At 39.8% G+C, this 12444-nt stretch overlaps 1 protein-coding gene and 1 pseudogene across 1 annotated transcript in view; one reads left to right on the plus strand and one right to left on the minus strand.

Annotated features, from left to right (window-relative positions):
- Nucleotides 1-12444, plus strand: part of LOC148172592 (leucine zipper putative tumor suppressor 2 homolog) — a 35977-nt gene that overhangs the window by 278 nt on the left and 23255 nt on the right. The gene's annotated exons all lie outside the window — the stretch shown is intronic.
- Nucleotides 1720-3153, minus strand: LOC148172593 (COP9 signalosome complex subunit 2 pseudogene; annotated as a pseudogene).

The following is a 12444-nucleotide window of genomic DNA, read 5'->3' on the forward strand; positions in this document are numbered from 1 at the left end:
GGTAATTTGCTTGGTTCCGGTATACCGCTGAGGTTCACGGTCAGCGAGATACCTAATTGCAGCGGTTTCAAGCACATGGAAAAATGCTAAGTGTGTTATTATTTTTGCAATGAACCTTAATTAGTCGGCAGCGTGCAGACACCGACTTTTTTCATTAAATCGCTTCAAATTTACGTTTACATGGACCTTAACAAGTGTCCTCAATTGCATGCAATTACAAACCTACTACATAACACTTGGCAATTATTGTGCTGCATTCAAGTTTAATTATTATGCTAATTTCTGATCACACACTTATTATTTTTTATATTTAGAATTCAAGCGGAAATATGCGTTTATAACCCACATTCAATACAATGCGTTTTTGGCATGTGGAATTTATGGGAAATGTACACACATTTTTCACGTAATAAAAGATTAGCCTCGTTTCTACATCCATCATGATGAAGCCTCATAACAATTAAGGGGATTTCATCGTAATTTGCTTATGGGAATTGCTATGTAGAGTTAAAATGTCCCGAGAACCAAGTGGAATTTTTTGTTTTTTTTTAAATAAAAGGTGAAAATATTTGGTGCTCAATATTTCCGGAGACAGGTTGAAAGATATGGTTTGCGCGGTTGTGCCGGATTAGAAAATTCAATATAAAAAATATAATATGTAAATATTTTTGCCGAGATTTCGGTTAGCAAAGTTATTGATACTCATTTAACGCAGAATTTCACGCAAATTCCAAACCCGGGCTCAAAATTTACGACAAAATACAACAAATAAATGTTGGATAATTAATTTTTATTTCTGCAATTTTTAATGAACAATATCCTAAAACCACGCAGATAGGTCTTCGCCATCGTTTTTCTTGCGATTTTGTTGATTAGAATCGCCTCTCAGATATCTAAAATTCGATTGTCGTTTTGTTTCGAAAAAAAAATCTACTTAAACGATAAAAAATTTTAATTTTTGTTTTTTTGATAGACACTTTTAAGCTAATTAATTTATCTATCTGGAAATTAAGCCAGTTAATAGATCTCAAAGTGCTCTTTCGATTGATCAATCGTCGTTTTTGCCCTAAAAAAGTTTCTTAAAAGTCAACCCCAAAAAGATCTGATAACTTATTTTTATGAATATCTAGTTTAGTTGTGAAGCAAACTTCCGTTATTACGGCTCATTTACCGCAGAATTTCATGTCTAATCCAAAACGGTGCTAATTTTTCTCACACAACAACAAATAATTCAATTGTCAATTGAAATTTCAGTTTGTCGCCAGAGGGCCAAAATTTTGAAGGTTTGAAAATATCGGTGCCTTATATCTCCGAAACTACAATAAGCGTAAAAATGCGGATTTTATCATAATTTTTCTCGTATTTTGTTTGCTAAGAATTTGCTCTTATGTTTGTCGGAATTCAAAAAAATCAATTCAAAAATATTCAATTTTTTCGAAAAAAAAAAATAATTGCGACTAAACCTGAAAATGGTACATAGTTCTTCTTTGGTCGATAAGTATCTTGCTTATTTTTGAAGAAAACCTTATTTTAACACGCATTTTTCATTTGGTAATTCGATCCAATGGTGATTGAATTTTTTTTTTCTGCTTTTTTGATTTATTGTTACTTTTTATTTGTGGGTTGTAAACATGTTAATTACACTAATTTTCAAGAAAAACGCATCTAAAACTTTAATTGCGAATAAAAAACGGTGTTTACTGAGAACACCTGATATAATTAGCAAAATATTTATTCTAAGTGAAACCATATGTTGTTTAGGACTACTGGAAGGACAAACTTAAACTTTCAATCCTATCCGACAGTAATTCCAATGCTTTGTAGATTTCAGGCTCCGGTTTCGGATTCATAACCAAGACTCTGTTTATCTGATCAATTTTTCCTGGGATGATTTTGTCTAAAATGCAGGATACGACCAAATTCTCGCTTTCTTCATCACTGATCCCCAATTCCTCTCCGATATACGAAATTTTTATGTTACGATACGGCTTAATTAGCAGCAGCAGTACTTTGGTGCGAAAGTTTTTCAACAAGTCGATGATGTGTTCTTTAATAAACTGGTCTCTCATCAAAGTCTCTTTATTTTTCTGGAAAATTTTTTCAAATGTCTTCATGTCGTTGTTTTGATAAGCTGCAATTAAATCGGTCATGGTTTTAATCTCGGATTTGTTCTTATAGGGTTTCGCTTCCTGGGAGTCGAAAGGGTCAATTGCTGATTTCATGAGCATACTCGTTAGAAGTATGTACTTTAAACATGCCAATCTGCGCGGATTTCCCGACTCATCGTAATTCTTGAAGGCTTCGAAAAAGTCAGTGTAGGCTTTTTCGTAATCGCCTGACCTTAGATACATTTTACCGCCACACTCCCTGATGATACTCATAATAATAGGATGTGGTATCGCCGATCTCACTCGTAAAGAGCGTTCGTACAGCTCCTTCAAATGTTGATGGTTCTTCAACTCGGTATACATTTGTATTTCAAGAGCGTATACTTCTAAAAGTTGTGTACCTTTATGCAAATCACTCTCCGAATCGCAATAACCGCAAGCCTGTTTCAGTTGTCTGATGATGGATGAAAGTTTATTAAACTCACCTCTCTCGAGGAAAACTTTCCCAAGTTTCGTGTTAGTTTTAAACCAGAGTCGATCATTTTTTGAGTTTCTTAACGCTTCTAGTGTTGTTTCGTAGAAGTTTTTCAACATCTCCATATTATCGGAGGTTGACGTGAAGTCTAAAATCGAATTGATGGATTTCTCTGCGTGGTTCTTTGTGACGGCTGTGTTAACGTAAGTGAGTAGTTCCTTGTATTTGCTCATGGTTTCTTTGTAGTTCTTTAATTGGAAATAGATTTTTACCATTTGTTTCAACGCTTTGAAACCCCAGATGCATTTACACTCTCCTTGGAGCTCCAAAACGTGTTGAAAAGCTGCGAGGGATGCTTTAGGCTCCTCTTCCTTTAAAGACTTTGCGCAGTAGTACTGATTCTCTAGATTAACATCGGACTCGGAAGTGCTGTCTTCGGAGTATTCGAGCTCGTAATCGCTTTCTTCGAGTAATAATTCTTCATTTTCCATTACGGGAAGACAATGGGCGTCAGACTAATGGATTGACGGCAATGACACAAGCTTATGTGTCAACGTATTAATCAGATTTAGTTTTTACAAAACGAGGAGCCTGGTAATTTATTCTTGCCAACTCATGTAAAAAGATGGCGGAAAATTTGAATTGACTGGGTGACCAAATTTAAGATTGGACAATGAGACTTGAGAAAAAACAATTACGTGTTGGAATTTTGATGTTTTTGGAGTAATTCGGTAATAAAATTTTACGGTAAATAATAAACCTAGTGAAGATGCGTTCTTCTCGAATAATAACAAAAAGAGGATTATGATCAGCACACGGTTTTAACCTTTCACGACAAAATCCATCGTTCGTACACTTGGTTGACATTGACATCTGTACCTCCTCTTCGAAAAAAACCTGACGTCATTTACTCGTACAGTAACGATAATAATTTCTTGAATTTTTTTACAATTTCAATGATATGCACATTCACTTTGTTTTGCAAGCGATAAAGTCATCATTACTGAAGAACGTGTCGTCTTCATTGTGTGAACACATGTCTGCTTTTGCAAAATGAGTTTTTCTAGGAAGCCGTTGAGGTGTTTACCATTAGTGTCTCAGTGATTGATCTACGTTGAAAAAAGCCATAATCACATCAAGGTAAATTGAATCAAACACTTGAAGCGGCATCTTATGACGGAAGTAAACGAACGCATTGAAGTGAGGTATTGCCATAAATCTTTAATTCAACTATCAGAATTGCGTGAGAAACTCTATTATATGCATACGATTTAATAAGGTTAATATCCACTACCCACCCACCTTTAAGATTTGTAGCGTTCGAAATTGCCGTTGATTAGGGCCGCTTTCTATCGCTGCGGCACGCATTAGCCATATTGACAAAGAGATGACTAACGTGTCCATTAGCATACCACCAACAATCTACTGTCATAAAGGAGATTAGACCTGGCGCACACCACTTACATGTCATGCTATTGTGTTGTCAATGATTTCTTCTACCTGTATATTTTCTAATGAACTATTAAAGGCTTGTCAAACGTCGCTGTTATCAGCTATTTGATTTTAAAGAACATACTTGCCCATGAACTATCAGACAAAAAGAACATTTCCTAGTTCTGATGCTGCACGATGTATTTTAAAGTATAGATAGTTTACTTCATGAGCAGTCTAGCGCGAAAATCGAGACAGAATTATAATAATGTATGCAAATCGTTATGAGGTGATTGCAAGCTGTGTACCTTTTCAGATTGCAAAAACATTGAATGCAGAACAGAAATGTTGTATAATTTTATCACATAATCATCATGTGTTGGCTTTAGAAACTTCAGATAAACATTTTCCCATCATCGATGCTTTTATCCGTCAAAAATGAATTTTACCGTTTTCAAATTTTAAACAGTGGTTATGATTACTATGTTTTATTGGCGTCTTGTTCTAGTTTCTGAAAGCTTCTTCTAGATTTTTTGTTGGCATCTAAGTTAAGTAGATGCAGGAACACAATATTCTACGCAGACACAAAAACTAAAAACATTACACTCCTTATTTTGTGATAAAACAACACTATAAGCCTATGCAAATTTCCAAATTTTTATTTTTGAAATTATAGGCGATTTTGGGGATGTCCATAAGGTTTCTAACTTTTTTACAATTCTTCAGCTCCTCGACACTCAAATTGTCATGCATTAAAGCAGCAGTTAAAATTACATTTTCGATTTTGATTTCTCGAAAATTTGGTAATAATTTTGCACCAATTTCAAGTCTCAATCGCGTTATCAGTTTACGACTACAGCGAACACAAAACCAAAATTAATTAAAACATTTTTAGCAACCCGTGGGCTTTTGCATTCGTGACAACAAATGAACAATGGTGTGGTTATCAGTTCTATGGTTTTGTAAATAATCTTTTTATTACACTCGCAATGGATAATTGAGGGTCATTTTGATAATAGAAGCAAACAGTTGTGGTCAACAGACCCGTTTGTGGCGACAAACAAGAGAAATATTGTTTAGACCTCAGTTTTTCCATAAACGAAAGTTTGTTTACAAATGTGTTTCAATTTAAGTAATTTTGAAGAACCGAACTGTTTACAAAATAAACGTGTTCATAATCATAAACTAGAAAGTGACATGATGCTTTCTAAAATGTAGGTATGTCACTGTTAAGAAATCTTTGTCATCTCGTTATAGGAAAAACAAAGCAAATTGTATTTTTATCCCAAAAACAGCTGACCCGATTTTCACTTCGGTTTTCCAAAGGTCGAATCTTCTTGTAACAATCGAAATTATCCAATAATTCATCATTTCAAGCAAGGTCTGTGATATTGTTGCCAGTCATGGCATCAGGAATTGCGAAACAAATTTAATGTACTGATTGCGTCTGTAAAACTGTCTATAACAAATCAATATTGCAAAACTACCAACTGAACAAAGCTAACGCTTTTCATCAAAGTCTGTACTATCTATAATTTCATCCTTCCTATTAACGTAAATCAATACAGCACGATTGTGTCGTCATTAAACTGGTGACGATTATCTTTTTCTGGGTTCCTTTAGCGCAAGTTCGGTGGGTGTATAAACACCGTTTCGTATGCAGATAAAACATAATAAACGGCTGCTTATAACCGTGTAGTTGAAATTATTTCGCACGCCATATACTTCCCGCGGCAGTCGTATATCTTCCCAATACTTTTATTTTGTAATAAACTATGTATCTGATTTGGTGTTATTGTGCCAAATGTTAAAACCGAGTTTGCTTTCTAAACGTTGTTAACTAACGGACAACCAAAAAAAATCTAAAAATCATTCCTTCACATTATGATAATTGATAGAAGTGAGAACATGTCCATTACAGTTATCACTGAGTATTTTCTTGATGTTATGGTAATGACAGTTCCAGCTTTCCCAATTTGGGTCTGCCATATCTGCACGTTACACATGTGTGCAAAAAGTTCACAACTCAATGGTTCAAGTCAAATAAAGTCTGCAACAGTTGATTAAACAAGTTACAACGTTAACTATAACTATAATTCCACTTAGACTTATTGTCTGTTATGCAATCTCGATTGTTCTTGCGAAAAGCCGGTGATTTAATAATAATTACAGACGCAAATGTTATGTCACATAACTTTTTGTCTTTATCTTCCTCCACTTGTAGATCTGAAATAGAAAGTTGAAATTATATTATTATGTACAGTTAATTTTAATGGCTCTATTATCATGTTACGAATTTGGCAAGTGCTAAGTTTCTTGTTCTAACGGTGGAACAAATGGAGCCTATCTTCATTATTCTAATCGAAGGTATTTTTGTTATAATAGTCACTTCGATTTGTTTACAATTTGATAGATGCAGAAATTGTCATGCATGATTCATTCTTTTTCTACTCCAATTGGAATTATCTGAAATGTTCAAACATTTTGACCTTACTCTGCTTATTGTTTATTGTTGTTTGCTTACCCAAGCCTTCAACAACATCATTGTTTCCTTTATTACAAGATTTAAGAAGTTTATTTTCATGTCAAACTTAGAATAGCCCATTACAAAACTCGCTAAGCAATTTGTGTAAATCGTGCATGTGTGGACAGCAATTGCGAAAATTCCACCTCAGAATTGGTAATGTTTTGTTCTACAAAGTTCAAGACCGATTTTGGAGCACCGCTGAAAAGTGGAACTGTGACATCACCGTGTCTACCGTGTGAAATTCGATAATGTCGAAGTGTAAAAGTCATTCATTATACCGCCAATACCGGCTATAAATATTCAATATGTTGTAAATTTATTTTCTTGGAGTAAGTGACGCTTGTGTGCGGTTTTCCCATGACTAAAAATAATACAATGAATGAGTAAGACTGGTCTTAATATGCGATGTAGATAATACGCGAAGTTGAACACCGATAAGCTCAACGATTTATGGTGTCGGAGCACTTTTTTTGCAATAATCATATTCAAATTTTTCCTGTGGGCTAGGGCGATTGGAATACAATGATGTATTTCTTTATGGCTTATTTATTTTTTGAGCAGGCTCCATTTTTGGTTATCGCTAATGCGAAACAAGTAGGCAGGTATGTCGAGGAAATAACGTGAAATATGAGAGCAGTAATTAAGACAACACCTTGAAGATCGGGCGGTGGCCTTATTTTGCCACAATTTTAATATTATTGTCACGAGATAAGATTAGATTTTCAAGCTTCATACACTTCAGCCTTGTCGCCCCCCCAGACTTGAGTCCCATTGAAGGTCTGTGGAGATACAATGGTCTTCCATAGATAAGAATCTGGCTTTGCCCATTTGGAGCATTCCGGCCGTAAAAAACGCTGAATGAATCCTTTCGATGCACTACGCGGCACCTCCACCAGTGACCGAGGTAGCGCACGGTTTCAGCAGCGGTCGGTGGGCAGCCAAAGACCCCCGGGGCACGAGCCATTCCCGCCCAGTTCTGCGTCACCGCGGAACCTTTCCCACGCTGTAGCTCACTATATCGCACACCGTCGTCGTGGTACGGAGCACCCCTTTCCCCACTAGGCTGGTTGTTAAGCTTCATGGGCGATGGTCATCTGCGGTGATATATTTCGTTAAAGCCATTACCTTTCTAATGCTTGAGAAATGCTTAGATAACAGTACAAGTTCATTTGTGTGAATGTGGTCATAAAAATCGGAAGGCTTTTAACATTGTAATCGGCGGAATAATGGATTACTGACGAGCGTCTGATGACACTTCTAAGGAGAATTTGTTCTTGAGGTTTAATGGGGTTCTTGTGGGTATTTTATGGAGCAAGGGTGTTGGGAGGAGGAAATAAAACGATAATATTGTTACGAGAAGATTCTGGAAGCTTCGAGCGCCAGCGCTGGAACGTTCCGCTCTGCTCTAGAGCGAGCGATTCGTGGAATAATTCTTATTCATACGCGGAACTCCCGAATATTCTCGCAGCGCTCCAGCATTAGGCTAGTGGTAGGGGAATATCTGTATATAGGGGAGTAGTGATAGGATTGTAGATAGTCTAGTATTTGGAAATCCTGAAAAGTGTTGTAATTGTGAAGTACGAGAGTGTTCATAGTGCACAATAAAATTGTTATTGTTACAAGCGAGACTTTTGATTTTTCGGCCAACGTGACAACTGGTGTCAGAAAGTGGGATCCCGTCCAGCATTGTGATCGAGAAAATTCTGGAATTTTCGATCGGAAAATTCGTGACATTACCGGACTGTGACATTGTTACTTGATTGTGGACAATTTTTATGCCTGTTCAAACCAGACAGCAAGCCGCAGAAATGGAGGCGCTGCAAGAATTGATGGCTTCGATGATGGCGAAAATGGACACACAACAAAAATTGATTACGAATTTAGAAGAAAAAAGACAAAGAGAAAAACTGGAAGAAGAAGAACGAAGACAAAATGAAAAACATGAAACAGAAGAAAGAAGACAAAGAGAGAAACTAGAAGAGGAAGAAAGAAGACAAAGAGAGAAACTAGAAGAGGAAGAAAGAAGACAAAGAGAAAAACTAGAAGAGGAAGAAAGAAGACAAAGAGAGAATGCAGAAATCTTGAACCAGCTTAAAGATATGGAACAAAACATGAACGTAACTATTATGGTTAAAGTCGACGAAATTCAAAAAGAGGTAACAGAGCGGTTAGGAGGCGTTGAGGGAGAACTACAAGGCGTCAAAGAGGAAGTGAAAGATTTGGAGCGATTCAAACAGCAGGTGGAAGACGAGTTACTGCGCTTAAGGCGTCAAGTTCCAAATAGGACCGGCCTGACCACAACGAAAGAAATGAAACCCCCGACTTACGATGGGTCGACTTCACTGGATAATTACAAGCTGCAATTCGAAGTGGCGGCCAAACAAAATGGATGGTCGGAAGAAGAAAAATCCTCATTTCTGATAGTTTCCTTGAGAGGGGCGGCTCTGGACTTGCTAGAGACAATTCCAGGTCGAGACAAAGAGCGGTACGACCAGCTGATGGCAGCGTTAGAGGCCAGATTTGGAAACCAACACCTGCAGCAAGTATACGTCTCAGAGCTCAAGACGCGGCGGCAGAGAACTGGAGAGTCTCTGCAGGAATTTGAGGCAAGCGTCAAGCGCCTTGTTTTGCTCGCCTACCCTTCGGCTCCGGCGAATTTTGTGGAACAACTAGCTGTGGATACGTTCCTGCAAGGGATTCGAGATCCAGAAATACAAAGAACGGTCCGACTGGGCAGCTATCACTCCGCAAAAGAAGCTCTGGTGCGCGCTCTAGAGGTGGAAGCCGTTTTCAAGAGCTCTGTGAACGTCCCCGATTACCGACGAATTCGAGGTGTGGGTATTGACGAAGAAGAGGCAACACCTACCGCTTTCGTCACGAAAGCCGAGCTAAACGACATCCTCAAGGAAAACAGGGAGCTACGGATGGCACTGAAGCAGCGAACTAGCCAGACCTGCTATCGTTGCGGAAAACCAGGCCATTTTAAACGTGACTGTAGGGTTGTTCTTAGGAACGACCAGAACGGTCCCCAGTCACGTCCTCAGCAGTCGGAAAACTAAAGCCCAGCAGTGTCAAGGGGCACACACTGGCTGGGGAGAGCACAAGCCCCAAAGTTATTTCCGTTATGCGTTTGAAGAGGAATTTTGAGAGTTTGATAATTGAAGGAAGTGTGAATGGGAGAAAAGTGAAGATGACGGTCGACACCGGAGCCATGGTTTCCCTTGTGAGAAAGGACATGTTGGACAACAGGACATCTCTGGAAACAACGAGTGCTATTTTAAAAACAGTCACGGGAGATGTCGCCACAGTAAGTGCCGAGGCAGAGGTCACGGTCCAGTTGGGAGGTATGAAGTTTCGGCATCGGGTGCTGGTGGCAGGAATTGAGGATGAGATGATCCTGGGAATGGATGTTATTGGACGACATGGGATTTCCTTTAATCACAACGAGAAGATCCTCAAGATTGGAACCGAAAGCTTTGTGTTATCGACCCCAGAAGTAAAAGAAGATGGAGTGAAAGCGTTCGCCTGTGAAAATACTTGTGTGGATGGGAACAGCGAGAAAGTGATAAGTGTGCGTTTAGGAAGTAACTTTGGGAGCTGCGTTGGAATGATTGAACCAACTAGAGACATGACAAAACCAATTCTTGTTGGAAAGACACTAGTAAAAGTGACGAAGGAAATACCTGTGCGGGTGGCGAATATCAACCCTACTCCAGTCACGATCAAGAAGGGCGAACTAGTTGCTGTGTGTGTTCCGATCTCCAGAATAAGTGACGCACAGCCATCAAAGAAAAACGTGAAGACCGTGAAAAAGTTAAAGCTGGAGGTAGACACGAGTGACCTTTCTGAAGAAGAGGCTCTTAAAGCGCAGGCTTTCATCAAGAAGAATAAGGACGTGTTCGCCGTTGAGAATGAACCATTAGGAAGAACGAACATCGTTCAACACAGAATCAATACGGGCGACCATCAACCCATCAGACAGGCACCGAGAAGGTTACCGTGGGCGAAGCAAGAGCAGGCCGAACAGTTGGTAAAATCCATGCAAGAAGAAGGGATTATTGAAGAATCCAACAGTCCTTGGTCTTCGCCGGTTGTGCTCGTAACCAAGAAAGACGGTAGTACAAGATTCTGTGTGGATTACCGAAAACTCAACGATGTTACCAAGAAAGACAGTTTTCCATTACCCCGGATTGACGACACTCTCACAACTCTGTCAGGGTCGACGTGGTTCTCAACCTTAGACCTGAAGAGTGGATATTGGCAAGTGGGACTTCATCCCGAAGACAAGGAAAAGACAGCGTTCTCCACGGGAAGTGGCCTGTACCACTTTACGGTTATGCCTTTTGGGCTTTGCAACGCACCCGCTACATTCGAAAGACTAATGGAATGTGTGTTGCGAGGATTGACGTGGACAACTTGTCTGGTTTATTTAGACGACGTTATGGTCATGGGTAAAAACTTCGATGAACACCTGAAGAACCTTCAAGAAGTGGTAGACCGGTTTAGGGGTGCCAATTTAAAACTTAATTCGAAAAAGTGCCATCTATTTCGGAAGAAAGTGGAGTTTCTGGGGCATACGGTGTCATCTGAAGGAATCAAGACCTGCGAAGATAAGATTCAGGCGATTAAGGAATGGCCCAGACCCAAGGACAAGCACGATGTGAGAAGTTTTATTGGACTTTGCACGTATTATCGGCGGTTTGTAGAAGGTTTCGCCAACATTGCTGCACCTCTGCACAAACTAACGGAAGCAAAGGCATCATTCAACTGGACATCAGACTGCGAAAGCAGTTTCAAGCGGCTGAAGTTAGCTTTGTGCACTAGCCCGATTTTGAGCTACCCCAGGACTCATGGAAAGTTCGTCTTGGACACAGATGCCAGTAACATCGGCATTGGAGCGGTGTTATCGCAGGTGCAGGATGGAGAAGAGAGAGTGATCGAGTATTACAGCAAAGTGTTGAGCAAGCAAGAGAGAAATTACTGCGCTACAAGAAAGGAATTGCTGGCCGTTGTAAAATCCGTAGAGCATTTCCACAAATACTTGTTTGGCCACGAGTTCTTGATAAGGACTGATCATGCTGCCCTCACGTGGTTACTACAGATGAAAGACGCCGAAGGACAAGTGGCTAGGTGGATTGAGCGGTTGCAGCAATACCACTTCAAAATCAAACATCGACCAGGAAAGCAACACAATAACGCTGACGCTCTCTCTAGAAGACCTTGCAAGGATTGCAAGCAGTGCGCGAAGATTGAAGGGCCATTGCCGATAAACAGGATGGTTATCGGTTGTGATGATGACTGGACTACGGAGAATCTTCGGAAGGATCAACAGGCGGACCAGGAAATTGGGCCACTGCTGGAGTGGAAGGAAGCGGATAATGGAAGGCCGCGTTGGGAAGATGTCTCGGAAAAGAGTCCAGGGTTGAAGGCGATGTGGGCGCAGTGGGACTCACTGCGAGTAGAAAATGGGGTACTGAAAAGGGCTTGGGAAAGCGCAGACGGGAAGAAAGTAACCTCCCAGTTACTAGTGCCCAAGAATAGAGTTCCCCAAGTACTCAAGGAGGTCCATGACGGAACATCAGGCGCTCACTTCGGAGTGAACAAAACCTTAAGTAAGATTAGGCAGCGGTATTACTGGGTTGGCTGCCGGGAAGATGTCGAACGATGGTGTAGGAGATGTTCAGTTTGTGGGGCGAGCAAGGGACCTCGAACGCGAACTAAAGGAGGCATGAAACAATACAACGTGGGAGCCCCGTTCGAGAGAATCGCTCTAGATGTGGCCGGGCCATTTCCAAAAACTGATGACGGCAACAAGTACATCTTGGTTGTGCAGGATTATTTCAGTAAATGGCCGGAAGCGTATGCCCTTCCCAACCAAGAAGCCACTACAGTAGCTCGAGTCC

The sequence above is a fragment of the Gnatocerus cornutus genome, chromosome 6, assembly GCF_029298725.1.
Source record: "Gnatocerus cornutus isolate USDA-ARS CGAHR chromosome 6, icGnaCorn1.1, whole genome shotgun sequence".
NCBI classification, from domain to species: domain Eukaryota; kingdom Metazoa; phylum Arthropoda; class Insecta; order Coleoptera; family Tenebrionidae; genus Gnatocerus; species Gnatocerus cornutus.